At 37.2% G+C, this 22,318-nt stretch overlaps 1 long non-coding RNA gene across 1 annotated transcript in view; it reads left to right on the top strand.

Moving 5' to 3' along the window:
- LOC136793793 (uncharacterized) overlaps positions 1-22,318 on the top strand; it is a 90,090-nt gene that overhangs the window by 20,868 nt on the left and 46,904 nt on the right. The gene's annotated exons all lie outside the window — the stretch shown is intronic.

The following is a 22,318-nucleotide window of genomic DNA, read 5'->3' as shown; positions in this document are numbered from 1 at the left end:
CTACCTCAGCTTGTTCCTCCCCTTCTCCTTCTCTCCACTGATAACCACTAGTTTGTTCGCTATATCTGTGAGTGTGTTTGAAAGATTCATTCTTAATATAGTTTACGGTTTTAATCGGTCTCTTTCCCAAAATACTTAAGTAAGAATAGGAAAATATTTTAAACAGAGAATAACCTGACACAGAACCTACTTCTCTACATTTTTTGATGAATATTGTCGTGTCATCTTAACTGTTGACAAGTAGCTTACCATGTGAGTGAATAAGTATCAGTGGAGTTCTGGCATTGAGTTCTTTATATGATTCTTTCAAATCAATTCCAGTTCTGTGAATATATTCATTTCTTATATTTTCGGTTACAAACCTTTTCATGGAATTCTTTAAATGTTCTGGTCTAAGAATTTTTATCTAAGAAAGAAATCATGAAAGATAAGATGACTTTAGAAACCGTCCAAGGGAATATTCCCTATGGTAAGAGGAAATAAACTAAAAAGTATTCATTACTTAGGTTGCCAGTCAAGAGTTTTGTGGTGTTCCTTGGGTTGGGAAAATTTGATGGGAGAGTCTATGTGTGGTGAGGAAACTGCCACCACTGCTCTTGACCTTCATACGGTCCTTCATTAGATGTCATGGCTACCTTTCTTTCACACTCTGCGATCTCACTTTGGATGTGAAAATCCAAGTTATGGTCCCTGATTCTGCAAAAAGAGACCTTTCCCCTGGGTTTCTTCCTGCTCTGCTGTACATATCTAGAGCAAGAAATCCCATGGTGTTGAGGGATGAAAATCCAGGATAGCATGGTTGGAAGAGTACTAACTCTTCCATTAATAAAATGAAAATCAATAGCACAATATTTGTGTATTTAAGCAAACTGAGCACAGCACATATCTGAAAAGAACTCTAGAGGAACTAAAAGATTTTGCAAATGTATACATGTGGGAAATAGAGATTTCAGGGCTTATTGGAAATCATTGCAAATTTCAGACCTTTTCCATGAAAACTGTTTTATTCAAATCACTTATGTGCTGTTTCTTTACAGAATGATCATACATTCTGTGCTAAGCATTTTCAGCATCAGAGACTCCATCATTTAAGGCAAAGCTGAAACTGTATGTGTCTGTGGGTCTGTGTGGATATACTAGGTTGAACTATGGGTAATAGTCAGAAACTGTCAAATATTGGCAAGTTCACATGTTTAACATATAATCACTATGTTGAGCTCTGCTCTTTTCTGTTACCCTTTGGAACAATTAATCTTAAATTTTTATTTTAATTAAATGCAGCATATATATTTTAAAAAAATGAAAACTGGCAGCATACAAAGAATCTGGGGTCTAATAGCAGAGTTCAGACAATATATCCAATTAATGAAAGTTTGAGAATCATCCAAGTGAAACATCATTAGGTGTGGTCCCCTGACACCATCACTGCTGAGAATCTGTCTCCCAAATGGGATTATCATCCTTTGTCATCATCATGCTGCCGGCTCCCTCTTTACTTTATTGATCAAGCAAACATTTATTAAGTTTCTCTGCTTTTGTTATTTTTTAACCCCAAGAACTTTTTTTGGGAGGTGGTGGGAGAGAAAGGGAAGATTGAAGAAATGGGGTTCTGTTGAATTAAACTTTATTTCATAAACATATTTCATATGTTTCAGGGAAACATACAGTAAAGGTGGTAGATAAACCACTTATAAAGCTAGTAGAAAGGTTAAAAAACAGAAGTAGTAAAATAATCTATACCCACAGTAAGTAATTAAAGGACACACAAAAGAAAAAATGTAAAACATACAATGTTCAAAATACTAAATGCTAAATGTGGTGGGCAGGAGTAGAAATGTAGGGTTATTTGAACTTAAGCGATCACTTACTTAAAATACTATTATATTTTATATATATATATATATATATATATATATATATATATATACACACACACACACAAATGAATATACCTTATTGTAATCACAAACCTAAAACATGCACACACAAAAAGAGAAAGGAAATCCAAACATAACAAAATTGTCATCAGATCACCAAGCAAGAGAGCAAAGAAGAAAAAAAAAAAGAACTACAAAAACAACCAAAAAACAATGATCAAGATGGCAATAATTACTTTGAATGTAAATGGACTAAATGTTCCAATAAAAAGACATAGATTGGTTGATTGAATTAAAAATAAGAGCCATATATATACTGCCTACAGGAGACTCATTTCAGCTATAAAGACACACAGAGACTGAAAGTGAGAGGATGTAAAAATTATTCCCTGCAAATGGAAATGAAATCTGGAGTAGCAGTACTTATGTCAGACAAAATAGACTTGAAAATAAAGATTGTAACAAGAGGCAAAGAGGATGTTGCATTATGAAAAAGAGATCAATCCAACAATAAGATATAACCCTTGTAAATATATATGTACCCAACACAGGAGCACCTAAATACATAAAGGAAATATTAACAAACATAAAGGAGACATTTAAAGTAATACAATAATGGTAGGGGACTTTAACACCCCACAAACATCAATGGACAGATCATCCAGACAGAAAATCAATAAGGAAACTTTAGCCTTAAATGACGCATTAGACCAGATGGGCACATTAAATGACAGGTTAGACCAGATGTTATGTATGTGTGTGTGTGTGTGTGTGTGTGTGTGTGTGTGTGTATATATATATATGCACAAAAGTAGCAGAATATACAATTTTTACAACTGTAGATGGAACATTCTCCAGGATAGATCACATTCTTGGCCACAAAACAGTACTCAATAAATATAAGAATTTAAAAATCACATCTAGCATCTTTTCTTTTTTTTTTTTTTTTTAACATCTTTATTTGAGTATAACTGTTTTAAAATAGTGTGTTAGTTTCTCCTTTACAACAAAGTGAATCAGTTATACATATACATATGTTCCCATAACTCTTCCCTCTTGCATCACCCTCTCTCCCACCCTCCCTATCCCACCCCTCTAGGTGGTCACAAAGCACAGAGGTGAACTCCCTGTGCTATGCTGCAGCTTCCCACTAGTATCTAATTTACATTTGGTAGTGTGTATATGTCCCTGCCACTCTCTCACATCGTCACAGCTTACCCTTCCCCCTCCCCATATCCTCAAGTCCATGTTCTAGTAAGACTGTGTTTTATTCCTGTCCTACCACTAATCTCTTCATGACATTTTTTTTTTTTTTAGATTCCATATATATGTGTTAGCATACGCTATTTGATTTTATCCTTCTGACTTACTTCACTCTGTATGACAGACTCCAGGTCTATCCACCTCATTACAAAAACTCAGTTTCATTTCTTTTTATGGCTGAGTAATATTCCATTGTATATATGTGCCACATCTTCCTTATCCATTCATCTGTTGATGGACACTTAGGTTGCTTCCATGTCCTGGCTATCGTAAATAGAGCTGCAATAAACATTTTGGTACATGACTCTTTTTGAATTATGGTTTTCTCAGGGTATATGCCCAGTAGTGGGATTGCTGGGTCATATGGTAGTTCTATCTGTAGTTTTTTAAGGAACCTCCATACTGTTCTCCATAGTGGCTGTATCATTTTACATTCCCACCAACAGTGCAAGAGCGTTCCCTTTTCTCCACACCCTCTCCAGCATTTATTGTTTCTAGAGTTTTTGTTGATGGCCAATCTGACCAGTGTGAGATGATATCTCATTGTAGTTTTGATTTGCATTTCTCTAATGATTAATGATATTGAGCATTCTTTCATGTGTTTGTTGGCAGTCTGTATATCTTCTTTGGAGAAATGTCTATTTAGTTCTTCTGCCCATTTTTGGATTGGGTTGTCTGTTTTTTTGTTATTGAGCTGCCTGAGTTGCTTATAAATTTTGGATATTAATCCTTTGTCAGTTGCTTCATTTGCAAATATTTTCTCCCATTCTGAGGGTTGTCTTTTGGTCTTGTTTATGGTATCATTTGCTGTGCAAAAGCTTTTAAGTTTCATTAGATCCCATTTGTTTATTTTTGTTTTTATTTCCATTACTCAAGGAGGTGGATCAAAAAAAATCTTGCTGTGATTTATGTCATAGAGTGTTCTGCCTATGTTTTCCTCTAAGAGTTTGATAGCCTTACATTTAGTCTTTAACCCATTTTGAGTTTATTTTTGTGTATGGTGTTAGGGAGTGTTCTAATTTCATACTTCTACAGGTAGCTGTCCAGTTTTCCCAGCACCACTTATTGAAGAGGCTGTCTTTTCTCTGCTGTGTTTCCTTCCCTCCTTTATCAAAGTAGGGGGACCAGTGCCCCTGTTCTGGTGGATGAGGCTGGATCCCGTCTCCCTGGCGGGCAGGTCCATGTCTGGTGGCATGTATGGGGATTTTGGTAGCCTTACTATGATTCTAGGCAGCCTCTCTGCTAATGGATGGGGCTGTAGACCTGTCTCGCTCTTTGTTGGGTATAGGGTGTCCAGCACTGTTCGTTGCTGGTCCTTGAGTGAAGCTGGGTCTTGGTGTTGAGATGGAGATCTCTGGGAGATTTTCACCGTTTGATATTACGTGGAGCTGAGAGGTCTCTTGTGGACCAGCGTCCTGAGGCTGGTTCTCCCACCTCAGAGACACAGCCTTGACACCTGGCTGGAGTGCCAAGAGCCTTTAATCCACACGGCTCAAAATAAAAGGGAGAAAAAAATAGAAAGGCAAGAAAGGAAGGAAGGAAGGAGGAAGGGAGGGAAGGAGGGAAGAAAGGAAGGGAGGAAGGAAGGAGGGAATAAAGAAAGGAAGGGAGGGAGGAAGGAAGGAGGGAATAAAGAAAGGAAGGGAGGGAGGAAGAAAGGAAGGGAGGAAGGAAGGAGGGAATAAAGAAAGGAAGGGAGGGAGGAAGAAAGGAAGGGAGGAAGGAAGGAGGGAATAAAGGAAGGAAGGGAGGAAGGAAGGAAGGAGGGAATAAAGGAAGGAAGTGAGGAAGGAAGGAAGGAGGGAAATAGGAAAGAAAGGAGGGAAGAAAGGAAGAAAGGGGTGAAGACAAAATAAAGTAGGGTAAAATACAGTTATTAAAATAAATTATTAAGAAGAAAAATTTCTATTAAAGAAAAAAAAAGAAGAAAAAAAAAGGGGGGGTCAGTCTAACCCCAGGACAAATGGTAAAAACAAAGCTACACAGACAAAATCTCACACAACAGCACCCACATACACACTCACAAAAAGAAAAAAGGGGAAAATAATAGTATATCTTGCTCCCAAAGTCCACCTCCTCAACCTGGGATATTTTGCTGTCTATTCAGGTTTTCCACAGATGCAGGGCACTTCAAGCTGACTGTGGAGCTTTAACCTGCTGTTTCTGAGGCTGCTGGGAGGGACCTCCCCCTCTCTTTGTTCGCACAGCTCCTGGGGCTCAGCCCTGGACCTGGCCCCACCTCTGTGCGCAGGTCGTCCAAGGGCGGCTGCCCTTCGCTCAGAGAGGGCGGGGTCAAAGGAGCAGCGTTAACGGAGCAGCTGATTCATGGTCTCTGGCTCACTCAGGCGGGGGGGGGCAGGGGGGGCACGGATGTGGGGTGAGTCCGTGGCGGCAGAGGCCGGCGTGACGCTGCACCGGCCCGAGGCGCACCGCGCGTTTTCCCGGGGAAGCAGTCCCTGGATCCCGGGACCCTAGCGGTGGCGGGCTGCACAGGCTCCCTGGAGGGCCGGTGTGGAGAGTCACCTGTGCTCGCACACAGGCCTCTTGGTGGCGGTAGTAGCAACCCTAGCGTCCCACACCCGTCTCTGTTGTCCGTGCCGACAGCCGCAGCTCACGCCCGTTTCTGGAGCTCCTTTATGTGGTGCCCTTAATTCCTTTTCCTCGCGCCCCAGGAAGCGAAGAGGCAAGAAAAAGTCTCTTGTCTCTTTGGCAGCTCCGCGCCCGTTTCTGGAGTTCCTTTAAGCGGCGCGCTTAAACCCCTCTCCTCGCGCAGCAGGAGGTAAAGAGGGAAGAAAAGGTCTCTTGCCTCTTCGGCAGCTCCAGACTTCTCCCGGACTCCCGGCCAGCCGCGCTAACCCATTCAGGCTGTTTTCACTCTGCCAACTCCAGACCTTTCCCTGGGATCCGCCCGAGGCTCAGTTTCTAGCATCTTTTCTGATTAAAACAGTTTGAGAATAGAAATCAACTACAAGAAAAAAACTGTGAAACACACAAACACATGGAAGCTAAACACTATGCTACTAAACAACAAATGGGGTCACTAAAGAAGTCAAAGAGGAAATTTAAAAATACCTGGAGACAAATGAAAATGGAAACAAATGATCCCAAATCTGTGTGATGCAGCAGAAATAGTTCTGACACAGAAGTTTATAACAAAACATACCTACTTCAGAAAACAAGAAAAATCTCAAATAAACAATCTAACTTTACACTTAAAGGGACTGGAAATAGAAGAGGAAACAAAACCCAAAGTTAGTAAAGGGAAAGAAATAATAAAGATCAGAGCAGAAGTAAATGAAATAGAGACTTAAAAAATTACAAAAGATCAATGATACTAAGAGCTGGCTCTTTGAAAAGGCAAAGAAAGTTGATAAACCTTTAGCCAGAATCATCAAGAAAAAAAGAGAGAAAGTTCAAATAAATAATATCAGAAATAAAATAGGAGAACACCACAGCAATGCAAAGGATCATAAGAGAGTACTATGAATTATGAAGCAATGAAATGGACAACCTCAAGAAAATAGATAAAAATCCTAGAAATGTACATTATCCCAAGGCTGAATCAGAAATAGAAATACAAAAATATGAACAGATTGATTACCAGGAACGAAATTGAATCAGTAATCAAAAAAAAAACCACCCAACAAACAAAAGTCCAGGACCAAACAGCTTCACAGATGAAAGCTACCAAGCATTTAAAGAAGAATTAACACTATCTTTCTCAAAAATATTCCCCAAAAAATGAAGAGGGAGAAATGTTTCTGAACTCATTCTACAAGGCCAACATCACTCTGATACCAAAACCAGACAAAGACACCACAAAAAAGGAAAATTACTGGCCAGTATCACTGACGACATAGCTGCAAAAATACTCAATGAAATATTGGGGAACCAAATACAACAATACATTAAAAGGATCATACACCATGATCAAGTGGGATTTATCCCAGGGATGTAAAAATGGTTCAATATCCACGTATCAGTGTGTATATGTTAATCCCACTGATATACACACTACTATATATAAAATAGACAACTAACAAGGACCTACTGTACAGCACAGGGAACTCAATATTCTGTAATAACCTAAATGGGAAAAGAATTTGAAAGAGATTCAATATATGTATATGTATAACTGAATCACTTTGTTGTACATCTGAAACGAACACAACTTTGTAAATCAACTATACTCTAATGTAAAATAAAAAGTAAAAAAATCCACAAATCAATCAATGTAATACACCATATTAATAAATTGGAGAATAAAAATCATATAATCATCTCAATAGATGCAGAAAAATCTTTGACAAAATTTAAGATCCACTCATGGTAACACCTTTCAACAAATTGAGTACAGAGGGAATATACCTGTAAATAATAGAGTCCATATATCTCAAATCTACAGCCAACATCATAATCAATAGTGAAAAGCTGAAAACATTTCTTCTAAATGAGAAACAAGACAAGAATGCTGACTCCTGCCACTGTTATTTAACATAGTATTGGAAGTCCTAACCACATCAGACCAAAAAAAAAAAAAGAAAGAAAAAAGGAGTCTAAATTGGAAAGGAAAAAATAAAACTGTCACTGTTTGTAGATGACATGAAAATTTCCTATATAAATATATATATATATATTCCTACATATATACTATATACTGAAAAAACCATTATGCCACCAAAAAACTGTTAGAACTAATAAACAGATTTAGTAAAGTTGCAGGATACAAAATTAATAAATAATTATATTAATAGATATAATTAATGTGATATAATTAATGTATAATTTAATAAACAGAATTTTGTTGCTTTTCTATACACTAATAACACACTATCAGAAGGAGAAATTAAGTACACAATTCCATTTACAACTGTATCAAAAAGAATATAATAGCAGGAATACATCTAACCAAGGGGGTGAAAGACTTGCACTCAGAAAGCTGTAAGACTTTGATGAAAGAAATCTAAAATAATACAAATAAATGGAAAGACATACCATCCTCATTGATTAGAAGAATTAATATTGTTTAAATGGCCATGCTACTCAAGGCAATCTACAGATTCAATGCAGTCCCTATGAAAATTCCAATAACATTTTTCATAGAAATAGAACAAAGTATTCTAAAATTTGTATGGAAACACAGAAGACCCCCAATAGCCAAAACAGTCTTGAGAAATAACAAAGCTGGAAGTATCTTGCTCCCTGATTTCAAGCTATACTACAAAGCTACAGTGATCAAAACAGTATGGTACTGGTACAAAAACAGACATGTAGATCAATGGAACAGATTAGAGAGGCCAGAAATAAACCCATGCTTATATGGTCAATTAATCTTTGATAAAGGAAGCAAGAATATACAATGGGCAAAAGGCAGCCTCTTCAGTAAATGGAGTTGGGAAAGCTGGACAAGCTACATGCAAAAGAATTAAACTGGACTACTTTCTCATGTCATATGCAAAAATAAACTCAGAATGGATTAAAGGCTTAAATGTAAAACCTGAAACCATAAAACTTCAAGAAGAAAGCACAGGCAGTATGCTCTTTGACATTAGCTTTAACAATGTATTTTTTGTGGGGGGGATATTTCTCCTCAGACTAGGGAAACAAAAGCCAAAATAAATAAATGGAACTACATCAAACTTACAAGCTTTATGCAGTGAAGGAAACTTTCACGAAATGAAAAGGCTGCTTACTGAATGGGAGAAAGTATTTGCAAATGATTTATTTGATAAGGGATTAATATCCAAAATATACAAAGTCTTATACAACTCTACATAAAAAACAAAACAAAACACAACAACCTGAGCAGAACACCTGAATAGACATTTTTTCAAAGAAGATATATAGATGGCCAACAGACACATGAAAATATGCTCATCACTAATCATCAGGCAAGTGCAAATCAAAACCAAAATAAGATACCACTTCACACCTGTCAGAATGGCTATCATCCAAAAGACAACAAATAATAAATGCTGGTGCGGATGTGCATAAAAAGGAACCCTCATGCACTGTTGACAGGATTGTAAATTGGTGCAGCCACTATGCAAAAAATTATGAAATTTCCTAAAAAAATTAAAAATAGAACTGCCCCATGATCCAGCAATTTCACTTCTGGGTATTTACCCAAAGAAAACAAAAACACTGATTCAAAAAGATGTGTGTTCTCCAATGTTCATTGCAGCATTATCTTAGCTATTGCTAAGATATGAAAGCATCCTAAGTTTCCATTTATAGACAAATGGATAAAGAAGATGTGGAATACATATGCAATGGAATATTATTCAGCCTAAAAAATGAAATCTTGCCTTTTATGACAACATGGATGGACCTAGAGGGTATTAGGCTAAGTAAAATAAGTTGGACAGAGAAAGAGAAATACTGCATGAGGAATCTAAATCTAGATTCCATTGTTTGTGGAATCTAAGAAACAAAACAAACAAACAAAAAAACAATGCAAAACAAAAACAGACTCATAGATATTGAACACAAATGGGTGGTTGCCAGAAGGTGGTGGGAGTGGACAAAACAGATGAAGGGGTTTAAGAGGTACAAACCTTCAGTTATATAATAAATAATCATGAGAATGCAATATATAGCATAAGGAATATGGTTAATTATTATATATTGTAATAACTTTGTATGGGGAGATGATTACTAGACTTATTGTGGTAATCGTATCATAATGTATGCAAATGTCAAATTATTATGTAGTACACCTGAAACTAAGTTAATATTGTATGTCAACTATATTTCAAAAAATGAATATATATAAAGAATATATATGTAGAAGAAAAAAGTGAAAGGAAAAAAACACAAAAATATTAATAATGGTTATCTCTGAATAGAATTTATTTATTTTCTTCTTTTCCATGTGTATAACTTCTAATGGTTTTTATAATAAATACATATTGATTATATAATTTAAATTTTTTTGTTTTGTTGAGAGCAAAAAATAATTTTAATTAAATTAGTTAAAGTATAATTGACATACAATATAATAGTTTCAGGTGTACAACATGGTAGTGTGACGTTTCTTTTCTTTTTTTTTTTAAATAAATTTATTCATTTATTTTTGGCTGTGTTGGGTCTTCGTTTCTGTGCAAGGACTTTCTGCAGTTGCGGCGAGCGTGGGCCACTCTTCATCGTGGTGCACGGGCCTCTCACTGTCGCGGCCTCTCCCGTTGCGGAGCACAGGCTCCAGACACGCAGGCTCAGTAGTTGTGGCTCATGGGCTTAGTTGCTCCGTGGCATGTGGGACCTTCCCAGACCAGGGCTCGAACCCGTGTCCCCTGCATTGGCAGGCAGATTCTTAACCACTGCGCCACCAGGGAAGCCCTAACGTACACTGAGAATGTTTTAATGATTCCAATTACAGTAGGCACCTCATGGATTGGCTGCTGAAGATGAATTTTTGGTTGCCTGTTTTGCTGCATGATCTTTCTCTTGGCCTTAGGTGAGTAGTTGAGGAATAGGCTCCTGACTGAGGCTAAGACACTCAGATTCACCCTTCTATATGTATGGCGTCTAGAACTGAGTGGCACAGAGTCTGAGAACTATTGGAAGTTGAGTCATGTTAACGGTAGGCAGTAGTTATTTTCATATTGGTGCTTGGCTGTTCACATTTTCCTTAGGTTTTTCTGAGATATCCCAGAATTCTTCTATACATTTTTAATTTTTTTAAAGCCATTGAATTATTGTTGCCTGTTTTTTGCAAGCAAAAGAATCTTAATAAATTCAAAAGAACATTAATTGATTCAAGAGTCATTTACCGGGGCTTCCCTGGTGGCGCAGTGGTTGAGAATCCGCCTGCCGATGCAGGGGACACGGGTTCGTGCCCCGGTCCGGGAAGATCCCACATGCCGCAGAGCGGCTGGGCCCGTGAGCCGTGGCCGCTGAGCCTGCGCGTCCGGAGCCTGCGCTCCGCAATGGGAGAGGCCACAACACTGAGAGGCCCACGTACCACAAAAAAAAAAAAAAAAAAAAAAGAGTCATTTACCAAACATTTATTGTGGACCAGGATTTGGGACTATAAAAGCAAAAAAAAAAAAAAAAAAAAAATACTATCCAAACGTCTGGTATCTTCCCTAGCAACTGTTTTCATATTTTCATTCTGACTTCTAGCCTCTGCTAATAGTCTCAAAACAATTGACAAAGGCTACTCCAAACCACCACTTTTTCCTCCTCAGTGAGAATGTCAGACTTCCTTTAAATTTTATATGTTTTGTAACTTAAAATTACAACACAGCACAATAATATGAATGTACTTAATGCCACTGAACTGTACACTTAAAAATGGGTAAGATGGTAAATTCTATGTTATGTGTATTTTACCATAATTTTAAAAATAAGTATATTAAAAAATGTATTAACACAGGAGCATCTGAAAAGATCCAATACTTAAGTATTTTGTCTAGTCTTTTTCGATAAGCATGATTTTTGTGGTTCAGGTTTTCAGGGAATTTTCATAAGAAACTGAGGGCAACTACAGCTAGAAGGGTGAAATTTAACTTCTGATGGTGTTTAATCAACGTGTGTGTTTGTGTGTGTGTGTGTGTGTGTGTGTGCGCGTGCGCGTGCACATGCACACATGCCCCTATCGAGACTGGCATTAGGTATTCAGTTTTATAGATTAGAATTATAATAACCTAGCAATTGTCATTTATTTATTCATTCAAAAATTGTTGAGCACTGGTTCTATGCTCAATAGTGCAGGGGATACCGTGATGAATTCGATATTGCACTTGACTTCAAGCTGCTTTTAGTTTAATCAATCTAAAAGCATTGAATTGCAGCACCTTAGATATCTTTTAGGATTTTTCAGGAAATGTGTTTAATGGGTTTCTAGTAAATCCAGAGCAATTACTTTTACTTACTATTAAGTTTAGGCTGGGGCATTACACATTTAATATTTACAAGCATGCCAGAATATAAGAAGATGTTCCATTCTTCATCTGGTAGGGATCCAATGTCATCTGGCATTAAATTTCCATTAGCATTATTTTGCATGATTGTAGTGCAAAGCCCAAAGGAGAAGCAAAGTTTATGTTGGTTAAATAGAGCTGAAGAAACCACCTATAGAGAAAGCATAACTGTTAGACTAACCTAGCTAGATCAAATAAGTATGCAAAATTCACATTAAAGAATATCTCACCTTAAAAATATTTCTTGTCAACCTGTCTATTGAATTTTTAAGATGACTGTCTAACAGTTTTTTTTCACTTTCTAATTTAGGCTCTTGAGAGATTTGTGATTTTATGAACTTTTTTCAGAGACATTCTCTCCCTTTTCACACTGTGTTCTTCTTTTTCTTTGCTCTTGGAAACTACTGATGAAACAAAAATTTGACAGAACCAGTCTAGGGAGAACTGGTACATGTAATCAACTTGTGCAAGACTAGCTGCTAGAAAGTAGAGCAGGGCACCTCGAGGAGCAGTGGGGAGGTATTTTTGCGTGTTTCTTCAATTTCACTTTCTGCTTTTTTGTTGCTTTGATTCACTTTGAAATTTCATTTGAGGTCATCTTGGATTTTCTTAAGATGTCTACGATTTCCTCATCATCTAACACAAATCCTAAAGACAAACAAAAAATGAATTTAAATAAAAACCATTGGAATATTAAATGGCCCTTTCCTCATTCTGTACCCTTTATCTAAGAGTTTTTACTGTTGGCTTTTTATAGGTTTTATTTTGGATATGGGTTTTTAAATGAAGATAGGTCATATTTCTAAAAATTTTGATTAATAGTACACATGCCTCCCCCTTCCCATTCTCTAGTCTATTCTTTATATTACTTTAGTGTTTGTGGATTCTATTTTTATTATAGGCACATAATAAATAGCCATTTCATCATAAGGAATGCATTTCCACTTGACCTCCTAAACACACAGAAAATGAAAATAAAAATTTCAGAAACAACAGGAGCACCATTATTTCATGTGATGCACTCTGATAGTCTCCATTGTATTCTATTTTATTAAACAAATAAAGTTGGCAATGACCAATGAAAGTGATTTTTCATTCCACTGATAAGTTGCCACTCACCTTTTGAAAAAGCACTGCTTTAGAAACACAGGTAACAGTTCTATCCCTTTCAAATGCTTAAGACAACTCTCATATCCCCATTTTAAACTCTATTTTATAGGCTAAACATTACCATTTTCAAGTGCTTTTTTTTTTTTTTTCTTGGCCATGCCTCAAAACTTGCAGGATCTTATTTCCCCGACCAGCGATTGAATCCATGCCCTTGTCAGTGAAAGTGCAGAGTCCTAACCACTGGACCACCAGGGAATTCCCTCAAGTGCTTAAAAAAATTTTTTTTTGATGATATGATTTCTAGACCCCCTGATGCTCATTTCTGGAAACAATTTAATTTGAGAAGAGCCCTCTTGAAATGTGGCATCCAGAACTAACCAAAGCTTGATATGGCCATTGCAAGGAATTATGGGATTATTGCATTCCAAGATCTGGGCAACGTATTCTTTTTTTTTTTTTTTTTTTTAAGAAGATGTTGGGAGTAGGAGTTTATTAGTTAATTTATTTATTTTTGCTGTGTTGCGTCTTCGTTTCTGTGCTAGGGCATTCTCCAGTTGCGGCAAGCGGGGGCCACTCTTCATCATGGTGCGCGGGCCTCTCACTATCACGGCCTCTCTTGTTGCGGAGCACAGGCTCCAGACGCGCAGGCTCAGCAGTTGTGGCTCACGGGCCTAGTTGCTCCGCGGCATGTGGGCTCCTCCCGGACCAGGGCTCAAACCCGTGTCCCCTGCATTAGCAGGCAGATTCTCAACCACTGTGCCACCAGGGAAGCCCTGGACAACATATTCTTATTGACGTAGGTGAAGCTTTCTAAGTAATGTCTGGATCTAGCTGCGGACCACCTCTCATCGTCACTAGCCTGCCACACCTTTTCCCAAAGGGGGTGAGGAGTCATACCCAAGATAAAATATTTACAAAAGGTAGTAAGGATAATCTATTTTACTAAAACTTGGAAAGGAGGAAAAAATATGTTCAAAATCAAGGAGTCTTTCTATTGAGTTTTCCCCAAGAACAATCTTTATTCAAACCACTATTAGTAAAAGATTGCAGCCTTTTAAAAATATCTCAGACTCTAAAAAGGGGAACAATTGGTAGGGAATAAATACCAAAGGCATAATAAAAGAATATAGTGCACTAATGTGTGTCATCATAAAGAAGTTTTCTTTTGTCTCGTTAAATCTATATTTTGTCCAGGTTAGGAAGAGGTTATAGCAAAATATGACACTTGTCATATAGTGGTTCAGAAAATAGGAGAGGCTGGGCTTCTCAATCTCATTAGATCAATTGTGTCACCTTCTACATATTTTACATAATATCTAGATGCCTTGGTTTTGCTCCTTAAGAAGTTACCAGCTATGATTACAATCCTGCATGAGAAACAGATATGGAAACCTTGTCTATGTAACCAGTCTTGTCATTAATAGAAGAACGGCTTAGTCATGTGTTACAAAGAAACAGCTTTTAGGTGTAATTAGTATAGAAAAGGAACAAAGTCAGATCTTTCCAGGCATAAATATGTATTTAAAGTTTCATAGTAAACAAATATACTTGATTTTTTTGACTTATACTAAGAAATATATGTTTGGTCTTCATCCCCATTTCTGGCACAACACTTCTAAAACCTTTGGAATTTCCTAAGTATTGAGATCAATAAAGACGTCTTTTGTTATGTTAATGAGGTGAGTTTTGGGCCACACCTAAGGATGGAGGTTAGTTGCCAGCAGAACCAAGCGTGAATGAAGTATTGGAACTTTCAGCCCACCCCCTAATTTCTGGGAAGGGGAGATGGGCTGGAGGTTGAATCAACTGCCAATGGCCAATGGTTTAATCGATCATGCCTTCGTAATGACGCTTCCATAATACCCGAAAGGACAGAGTTCAGAGAACTTCTAGGTTGGTGAACACTTGGAAATTGGGGGAGAGTGGTGTGCTAGGAGAGAGCATGACAGCTCCGTGCCCTTTCCCCATACCTTGACCTATGTATCTCTTCCATATGGCTGTTCCTGAATTATAACCAGTAATCTAGTGAGTAAATGGGTTTCCTGAGTTCTGTGAGCCACTCTAGCAAATTAATCAAACCCAAGGAGGGGGTTGTTGGAACTTCCAAACTGTAGTCAGTCTGTCAGAAGCACAGGTAACAACCTGGGCTTGTGATTGGCATCTGAAGTGGGGGTAGGGGGCAGTCTTGTAGAATTGAGCCCTTAACCTGTGGAATCTAATGCCATCTCCAGGTAGATGGTGTCAGAAATGAGTTGAATTGTAATACACCCAGATGGTGTTCCACTGCTTTTTGGCATGGGAGAAACCCCTTGCCCCCATGTTGAAATTGGGTATTGAGAACACTTTTTAGGAGCAGATATATCAGTGTGCCCCAGGAACTAATAATGCTTCATATTTGGTTGTTTAGAAATTATGTTGTTTAAATTTAAAGACCATAGTGTCTTAGATGTTTCTTGCGTTGAAGAGGAAGAAGATTTCTATTGTTATTTTAATAAATACCATATTTTAATACCATACATATAAGTCACTGGATTATGTCCTTTTATATTGTAGTTATTAAAACTTGGGGGAAAACCTAATCTTTTGGTTTCTATCATCTAACTTGATACATATAACAGATGTCAGGTACCTGAAAGAAGGCATAGAGTGAGGAGGGAACTAACTAGCCTCTGTAAGATTTTTTTCTTACAACTTATACTGATTACACAGTGGCAAATGTTTTATGATATAATGAGGTAATGCAGAGGTAGGAACTGAGAAATATCAAAATTTGCATCATTTTAATTTTAGAAATGAGGTAGTTCACTTACATTAATCAGTTACCTGGTGGAAATGGAGATCTGATATATTTGGTAACAATTCAGAATGTGGTTCTTTTAACTTCTTTTCTGTCCTTTACAAAGGTATGCAAGGGTCTACTAATATCACTAAATATCTTAACTTACCTTGTGCATTCTGTAGTAAATTCAATGATTTTTGTTCCAGTTCTTCAAGAGTCTTAGCATCAAGGCAATACTCTCTAAGAGTTGGAAACGTTGATTTTCTAAATGAGGAACTTCCTGAGTTAATACAGTAGATGAGTTGATCTTAAAAACCTTGCAATGTTACTGTGAAATTTATCATAGTAACAAAGTTATAAACGAATGGAGGAAAATAGGAAAATGCTTCTTAAAAAATGTATCTATTTCTGTAGATAACCTAAAACATGAGAAAGGCACCAGTTATTCAAAGGATATGCAGAAGAAAAGAAAATGAAACTATTTAATAATGAAAAAATATTTCTTCTGGAAGTAAACAAGTTTAATTTTTAGTGTTATTCAGCCTTGTATACCAAGTAGTCTCTCAATTTATACTAAGTGCTATTTATGACTTAAAAAATACAACCATAAATTATGTCCATACTATATTTGGTCTAAACATAAGGAAGAGGAAAGAAAAATGTTACATACTGGGAGTTTTGGCTTGCTACTAGATCATTGTAAAGACTATGCTTTTTACCCTGAGTGAGAAAGAAGCCAATGGAGGGATTTGAGAAGAGGAGAGACATGATCTTTCATAAGAGGACCACTCTAGCTGCTATCTTGAGAGTAGCCTGTGCAGGGGGAAGATGGGGAGCAAGAAGGAAGCTAGGAGACTGGTTAAAAATGTAAGAGATGGTGATGATGGCTTGAAGCAGAGTGGTACCAGGGGGAGCATTCAAGAGTGGTCAGATTCTGGATCTTTTTTAGTTTTCATAGCAACCCTATGTTTTGGGTTGTTCCATTTTTTTTTTTTTTTAAAACATCTTTATTGGAGTATAACTGTTTTACAATAGTGTGTTAGTTTTTCCTTTACAACAAAGTGAATCAGTTATACATATACATATGTTCCCATATCTCTTCCCTCTTGCATCACCCTCTCTCCCACCCTCCCTATCCCACCCCTCTAGGTGGTCACAAAGCACAGAGGTGATCTCCCTGTGCTATGTGGCAGCTTCCCACTAGCTATCTAATTTACATTTGGTAGTTTATATATGTCCCTGCCACTCTCGCACTTCATCACAGCCCACCCTTCCCCCTCCCCATAATCCTCAAGTCCATGCTCTAGTAAGTCTGTGTTTTATTCCTGTCCTACCACTAATCTCTTCATGACATTTTTTTCCCTTAGAGTCCATATATATGTGTTAGCATACGGTATTTGTTTTTCTCCTTCTGACTTACTTCACTCTGTATGACAGACTCTAGGTCCATCCACCTCATTATAAATAACTCAGTTTCATTTCTTTTTATGGCTGAGTAATATCCCATTGTATATATGTGCCACATCTTCTTTATCCATTCATCTGTTGATGGACACTTAGGTTGCTTCCATGTCCTGGCTATTGTAAATAGAGCTGCAATGAACATTTTGGTACATGAGTCTTTTTGAATTATGGTTTTCTGTGGGTATATGCCCAGTAGTGGGATTGCTGGGTCGTATGGTAGTTCTATTTGTAGTTTTTTAAGGAACCTCCATACTGTTCTCCATAGTGGCTGTGTCAACTTACATTCCCACCAGCAGTGCAAGAGGGTTCCCTTTTCTCCACACCCTCTCCAGCATTTATTGTTTCTAGAGTTTTTGATGATGGCCAATCTGACTGGTGTGAGATGATATCTCATTGTAGTTTTGATTTGCATTTCTCTAATGATTAATGAGGTTGAGCATTCTTTCATGTGTTTGTTAGCAATCTGTATATCTTCTTTGGAGAAATGTCTATTTAGTTCTTCTGCCCATTTTTGGATTGGGTTGTTTGTTTTTTTGTTATTGAGCTGCATGAGTTGCTTATAAATTTTGGATATTAATCCTTTGTCAGTTGCTTCATTTGCAAATATTTTCTCCCATTCTGAGGGTTGTCTTTTGGTCTTGTTTATAGTATCTTTTGCTGTGCAAAAGCTTTTAAGTTTTATTAGGTCCCATTTGTTTATTTTTGTTTTGATTTTCATTTCTCTAGGAGATGGGTCAAAAAGGATCTTGCTGTGATTTATGTCATAGAGTGTTCTGCCTATGTTTTCCTCTAAGAGTTTGATAGTGTCTGGCCTTACATTTAGGTCTTTAACCCATTTTGAGTTTATTTGTGTGTGTGGTGTTAGGGATTGTTCTAATTTCATACTTTTACATGTAGCTGTCCAGTTTTCCCAGCACCACTTATTGAAGAGGCTGTCTTTTCTCCGCTGTGTTTCCTTCCCTCCTTTATCAAAGATAAGGTGACCATATGTGTGTGGGTTTATCTCTGGGCTTTCTATCCTGTTCCATTGATCTATATTTCTGGTTTTGTGCCAGTACCATACTGTCTTGATTACTGTAGCCTTGTAGTAGAGTCTGAAGTCAGGGAGCCTAATTCCTCCAGCTCCATTTTTCGTTCTCAAGATTGCTTTGGCTATTCGGGGTCTTTTGTGTTTCCATACAAATTGTGAAATGTTTTGTTCTAGTTCTGTAAAAAAATGCCAGTGGTAATTTGATAGGGATTGCATTGAATCTGTAGATTGCTTTGCGTAATAGAGTCATTTTCACAATGTTGATTCTTCCAATCCAAGAACATGGTATATTTCTCCACCTATTTGTATCATCTTTAATTTCTTTCATCAGTGTCTTATAGTTTTCTGCATACAAGTCTTTTGTCTCCTTAGGTAGGTTTATTCCTAGATATTTTATTCTTTTTGTTGCAATGGTAAATGGGAGTGTTTTCTTAATTTCCCTCTCAGATTTTTCATCATTAGTGTATAAGAATGCCAGAGATTTCTGTGCATTAATTTTGTATCCTGCTACTTTACCAAATTCATTGATTAGTTCTAGTAGTTTTCTGGTAGCATCCTTAGGATTCTCTATGTATAGTATCATGTCATCTGCAAACAGTGACAGCTTTACTTCTTCTTTTCCTATTTGGATTCCTTTTATTTCTTTTTCTTCTCTGATTGCTGTGGCTAGAACTTCCAAAACTATGTTGAATAAGAGTGGTGAGAGTGGGCAACCTTGTCTTGTTCCTGATCTTAGTGGAAATGGTTTCAGTTTTTCACCATTGAGAATGATGCTAGCTGTGGGTTTGTCATATATGGCCTTTATTATGTTGAGGAAAGTTCCCTGTATGTCTACTTTCTGCAGGGTTTTTATCATAAATGAGTGTTGAATTTTGACAAAAGCTTTCTCTGCATCTATTGAGATGATCATATGGTTTTTCTCCTTCAGTTTGTTGATATGGTGTATCACGTTGATTGATTTGCGTATATTGAAGAATCCTTGCATTCCTGGGATAAACCCCACTTGATCATGGTGTATGATCCTTTTAATGTGCTGTTGGATTCTGTTTGCTAATATTTTGTTGAGGATTTTTGCATCTATGTTCATCAGTGATATCGGCCTGTAGTTTTCTTTCTTTGTGACGTCTTTGTCTGGCTTTGGTATCAGGGTGATGGTGGCCTCATAGAATGAGTTTGGGAGTGTTCCTCCCTCTGCTATCTTTTGGAAGAGTTTGAGAAGGATAGGTGTTAGCTCTTCTCTAAATGTTTGATAGAATTCGCCTGTGAAGCCATCTGGTCCTGGGCTTTTGTTTGTTGGAAGATTTTGAATCACAGTTTCAATTTCAGTGCTTGTGATTGGTCTGTTCATATTTTCTCTTTCTTCCTGGTTCAGTCTCGGCAGGTTGTGCATTTCTAAGAATTTGTCCATTTCTTCCAGGTTGTCCATTTTATTGCCATACAGTTGCTTGTAGTAATCTCTAATAATGTTTTGTATTTCTGCAGAGTCAGTTGTTACATCTCCTTTTTCATTTCTAATTCTATTGATTTGAGTCTTCTCCCTTTTATTCTTGATGAGTCTGGCTAATGGTTTATCAATTTTATTTATCTTCTCAAAGAACCAGCTTTTACTTTTATTGATCTTTGCTATTGTTTCCTTCACTTCTTTTTCATTTATTTCTGATCTGATCTTTATGATTTCTTTCCTTCTGCTAAATTTGGGGTTTTTTTGTTCTTCCTTCTCTAATTGCTTTAGGTGCAAAGTTAGGTTGTTTATTCGAGATGCTTCCTGTTTCTTAAGGTATGATTGTATTGCTATAAACTTCCCTCTTAGAACTGCTTTTGCTCTATCCCATAGGTTTTGGGTCGTCGTGTCTCCATTGTCATTTGTTTCTAAGTACTTTTTGATTTCCTCTTTGATTTCTTCAGTGATCACTTCGTTATTAAGTAGTGTATTGTTTAGCCTCCATGTGTTTGTATATTTTACAGATCTTTTCCTGTAATTGATATCTAGTCTCATAGCATTGTGGTCGGAAAAGATACTTGATAAGATTTCAATTTTCTTAAATTTGCCAAGGCTAGATTTGTGACCCAATATATGATCGATCCTGGAGAATGTTCCATGAGCACTTGAGAAAAATGAGTATTCTGTTGTTTTTGGATGGAATGTCCTATAAATATCAATTAAGTCCATCTTGTGTAATGTATCATTTAAAGCTTGTGTTTCCTTATTTATTTTCATTTTGGATGATCTGTCCATTGGTGACAGTGGGGTGTTAAAGTCCCCTACTATAATTGTGTTACTGTCGATTTCCCCTTTTAAGGCTGTTAGTATTTGCCTTATGTATTGAGGTGCTCCTATGTTGGGTGCATAAATATTTACAATTGTTATATCTTCTTGGATTGATCCCTTGATCATTATGTAGTGTCCTTCTTTGTCTCTTGTAATAGTCTTTATTTTAAAGTCTATTTTGTCTGATATGAGAATTGCTACTCCAGCTTTCTTCTGATTTCCATTTGCATGGAATATCTTTTTCCATCCCCTTACTTTCAGTCTGTATGTGTCCCTAGGTTTGAAGTGGGTCTCTTGTAGACAGCATATATATGGGTCTTGTTTTTGTATCCATTCAGCCAGTCTGTGTCTTTTGGTGGGAGCATTTAATCCATTTACATTTAAGGTAATTATCGATATGTATGTTCCTATTACCATTTACTTAATTGTTTTGGGTTGTTCTTGTAGGTCTTTTCCTTCTCTTGTGTTTCTTGCCTAGAGGAGTTCCTTTAGGATTTGTTGTAGAGCTGGTTTGGTGGTGCTGAACTCTCTCAGCTTTTGCTTGTCTGTAAAGGTTTTAATTTCTCCATCAAATCTGAATGAGATCCTTGCTGGGTAGAGTAATCTTGGTTGTAGGTTTTTTTCCTTCATCACTTTAAATATGTCCTGCCACTCCCTTCTGGCTTGTAGAGTTTCTGCTGAAAGATCAGCTGTTGACCTTATGGGGATTCCCTTGTGTGTTATTTGTTGTTTTTCCCTTGCTGCTTTTAATATGTTTTCTTTGTATTTAATTTTTGACAGTTTGATTATTATGTGTCTTGGCGTGTTTCTCTTTGGGTTTATCCTGTATGGGACTCTCTGTGCTTCCTGGACTTGATTGCCTATTTCCTTTCCTATATTAGGGAAGTTTTCAACTATAATCTCTTCAAATATTTTCTCAGTCCCTTTCTTTTTCTCTTCTTCTTCTGGGACCCCTATAATTCGAATGTTGGTGCGTTTAATGTTGTCCCAGAGGTCTCTGAGACTGTCCTCAGTTCTTTTCATTCTTTTTTCTTTCTTCTGCTCTGCATTAGTTATTTCCACTATATTATCTTCCAGGTCACTTATCCATCCTTCTGCCTCAGTTATTCTGCTATTGATCCCATCTAGAGTATTTCTCATTTCATTTATTGTTTTGCTCATCATTGCTTGCTTCCTCTTTATTTCTTCTAGGTCCTTGTTAACTGTTTCTTGCAATTTGTCTATTCTATTTCCAAGATTTTGAATCATCTTTACTATCATTATTCTGAATTCTTTTTCAGGAAGACTGCCTATTTCCTCTTCATTTGTTAGGTCTGGTGTCTTTTCATCTTGCTCCTTCATCTGTTGTGTGTTTTTCTGTCTTCTCATTTCGCTTATCTTACTGTGTTTGGGGTCTCCTTTTTGCACACTGCAGGTTCGTAGTTCCCGTTGTTTTTGGTGGCTGTCCCCAGTGGCTAAGGTTGGTTCAGTGGGTTGAGTAGGTTCCTTGGTTGGGGGTCTAGTGCCTCTGTTCTGGTGGATGAGGCTGGATCTTGTCTTTCTGGTGGGCAGGTCCACATCTGGTGGTGTGTTTGGGGATGTTGGTAGCCTTATTATGATTTT

Source organism: Kogia breviceps, chromosome 1 (genome assembly GCF_026419965.1).
Source record: "Kogia breviceps isolate mKogBre1 chromosome 1, mKogBre1 haplotype 1, whole genome shotgun sequence".
Lineage (NCBI taxonomy): Eukaryota > Metazoa > Chordata > Mammalia > Artiodactyla > Physeteridae > Kogia > Kogia breviceps.
The sequence above is the reverse complement of the archived record's forward strand: the minus strand, read 5'-3'. Positions and strand labels throughout refer to the sequence as shown.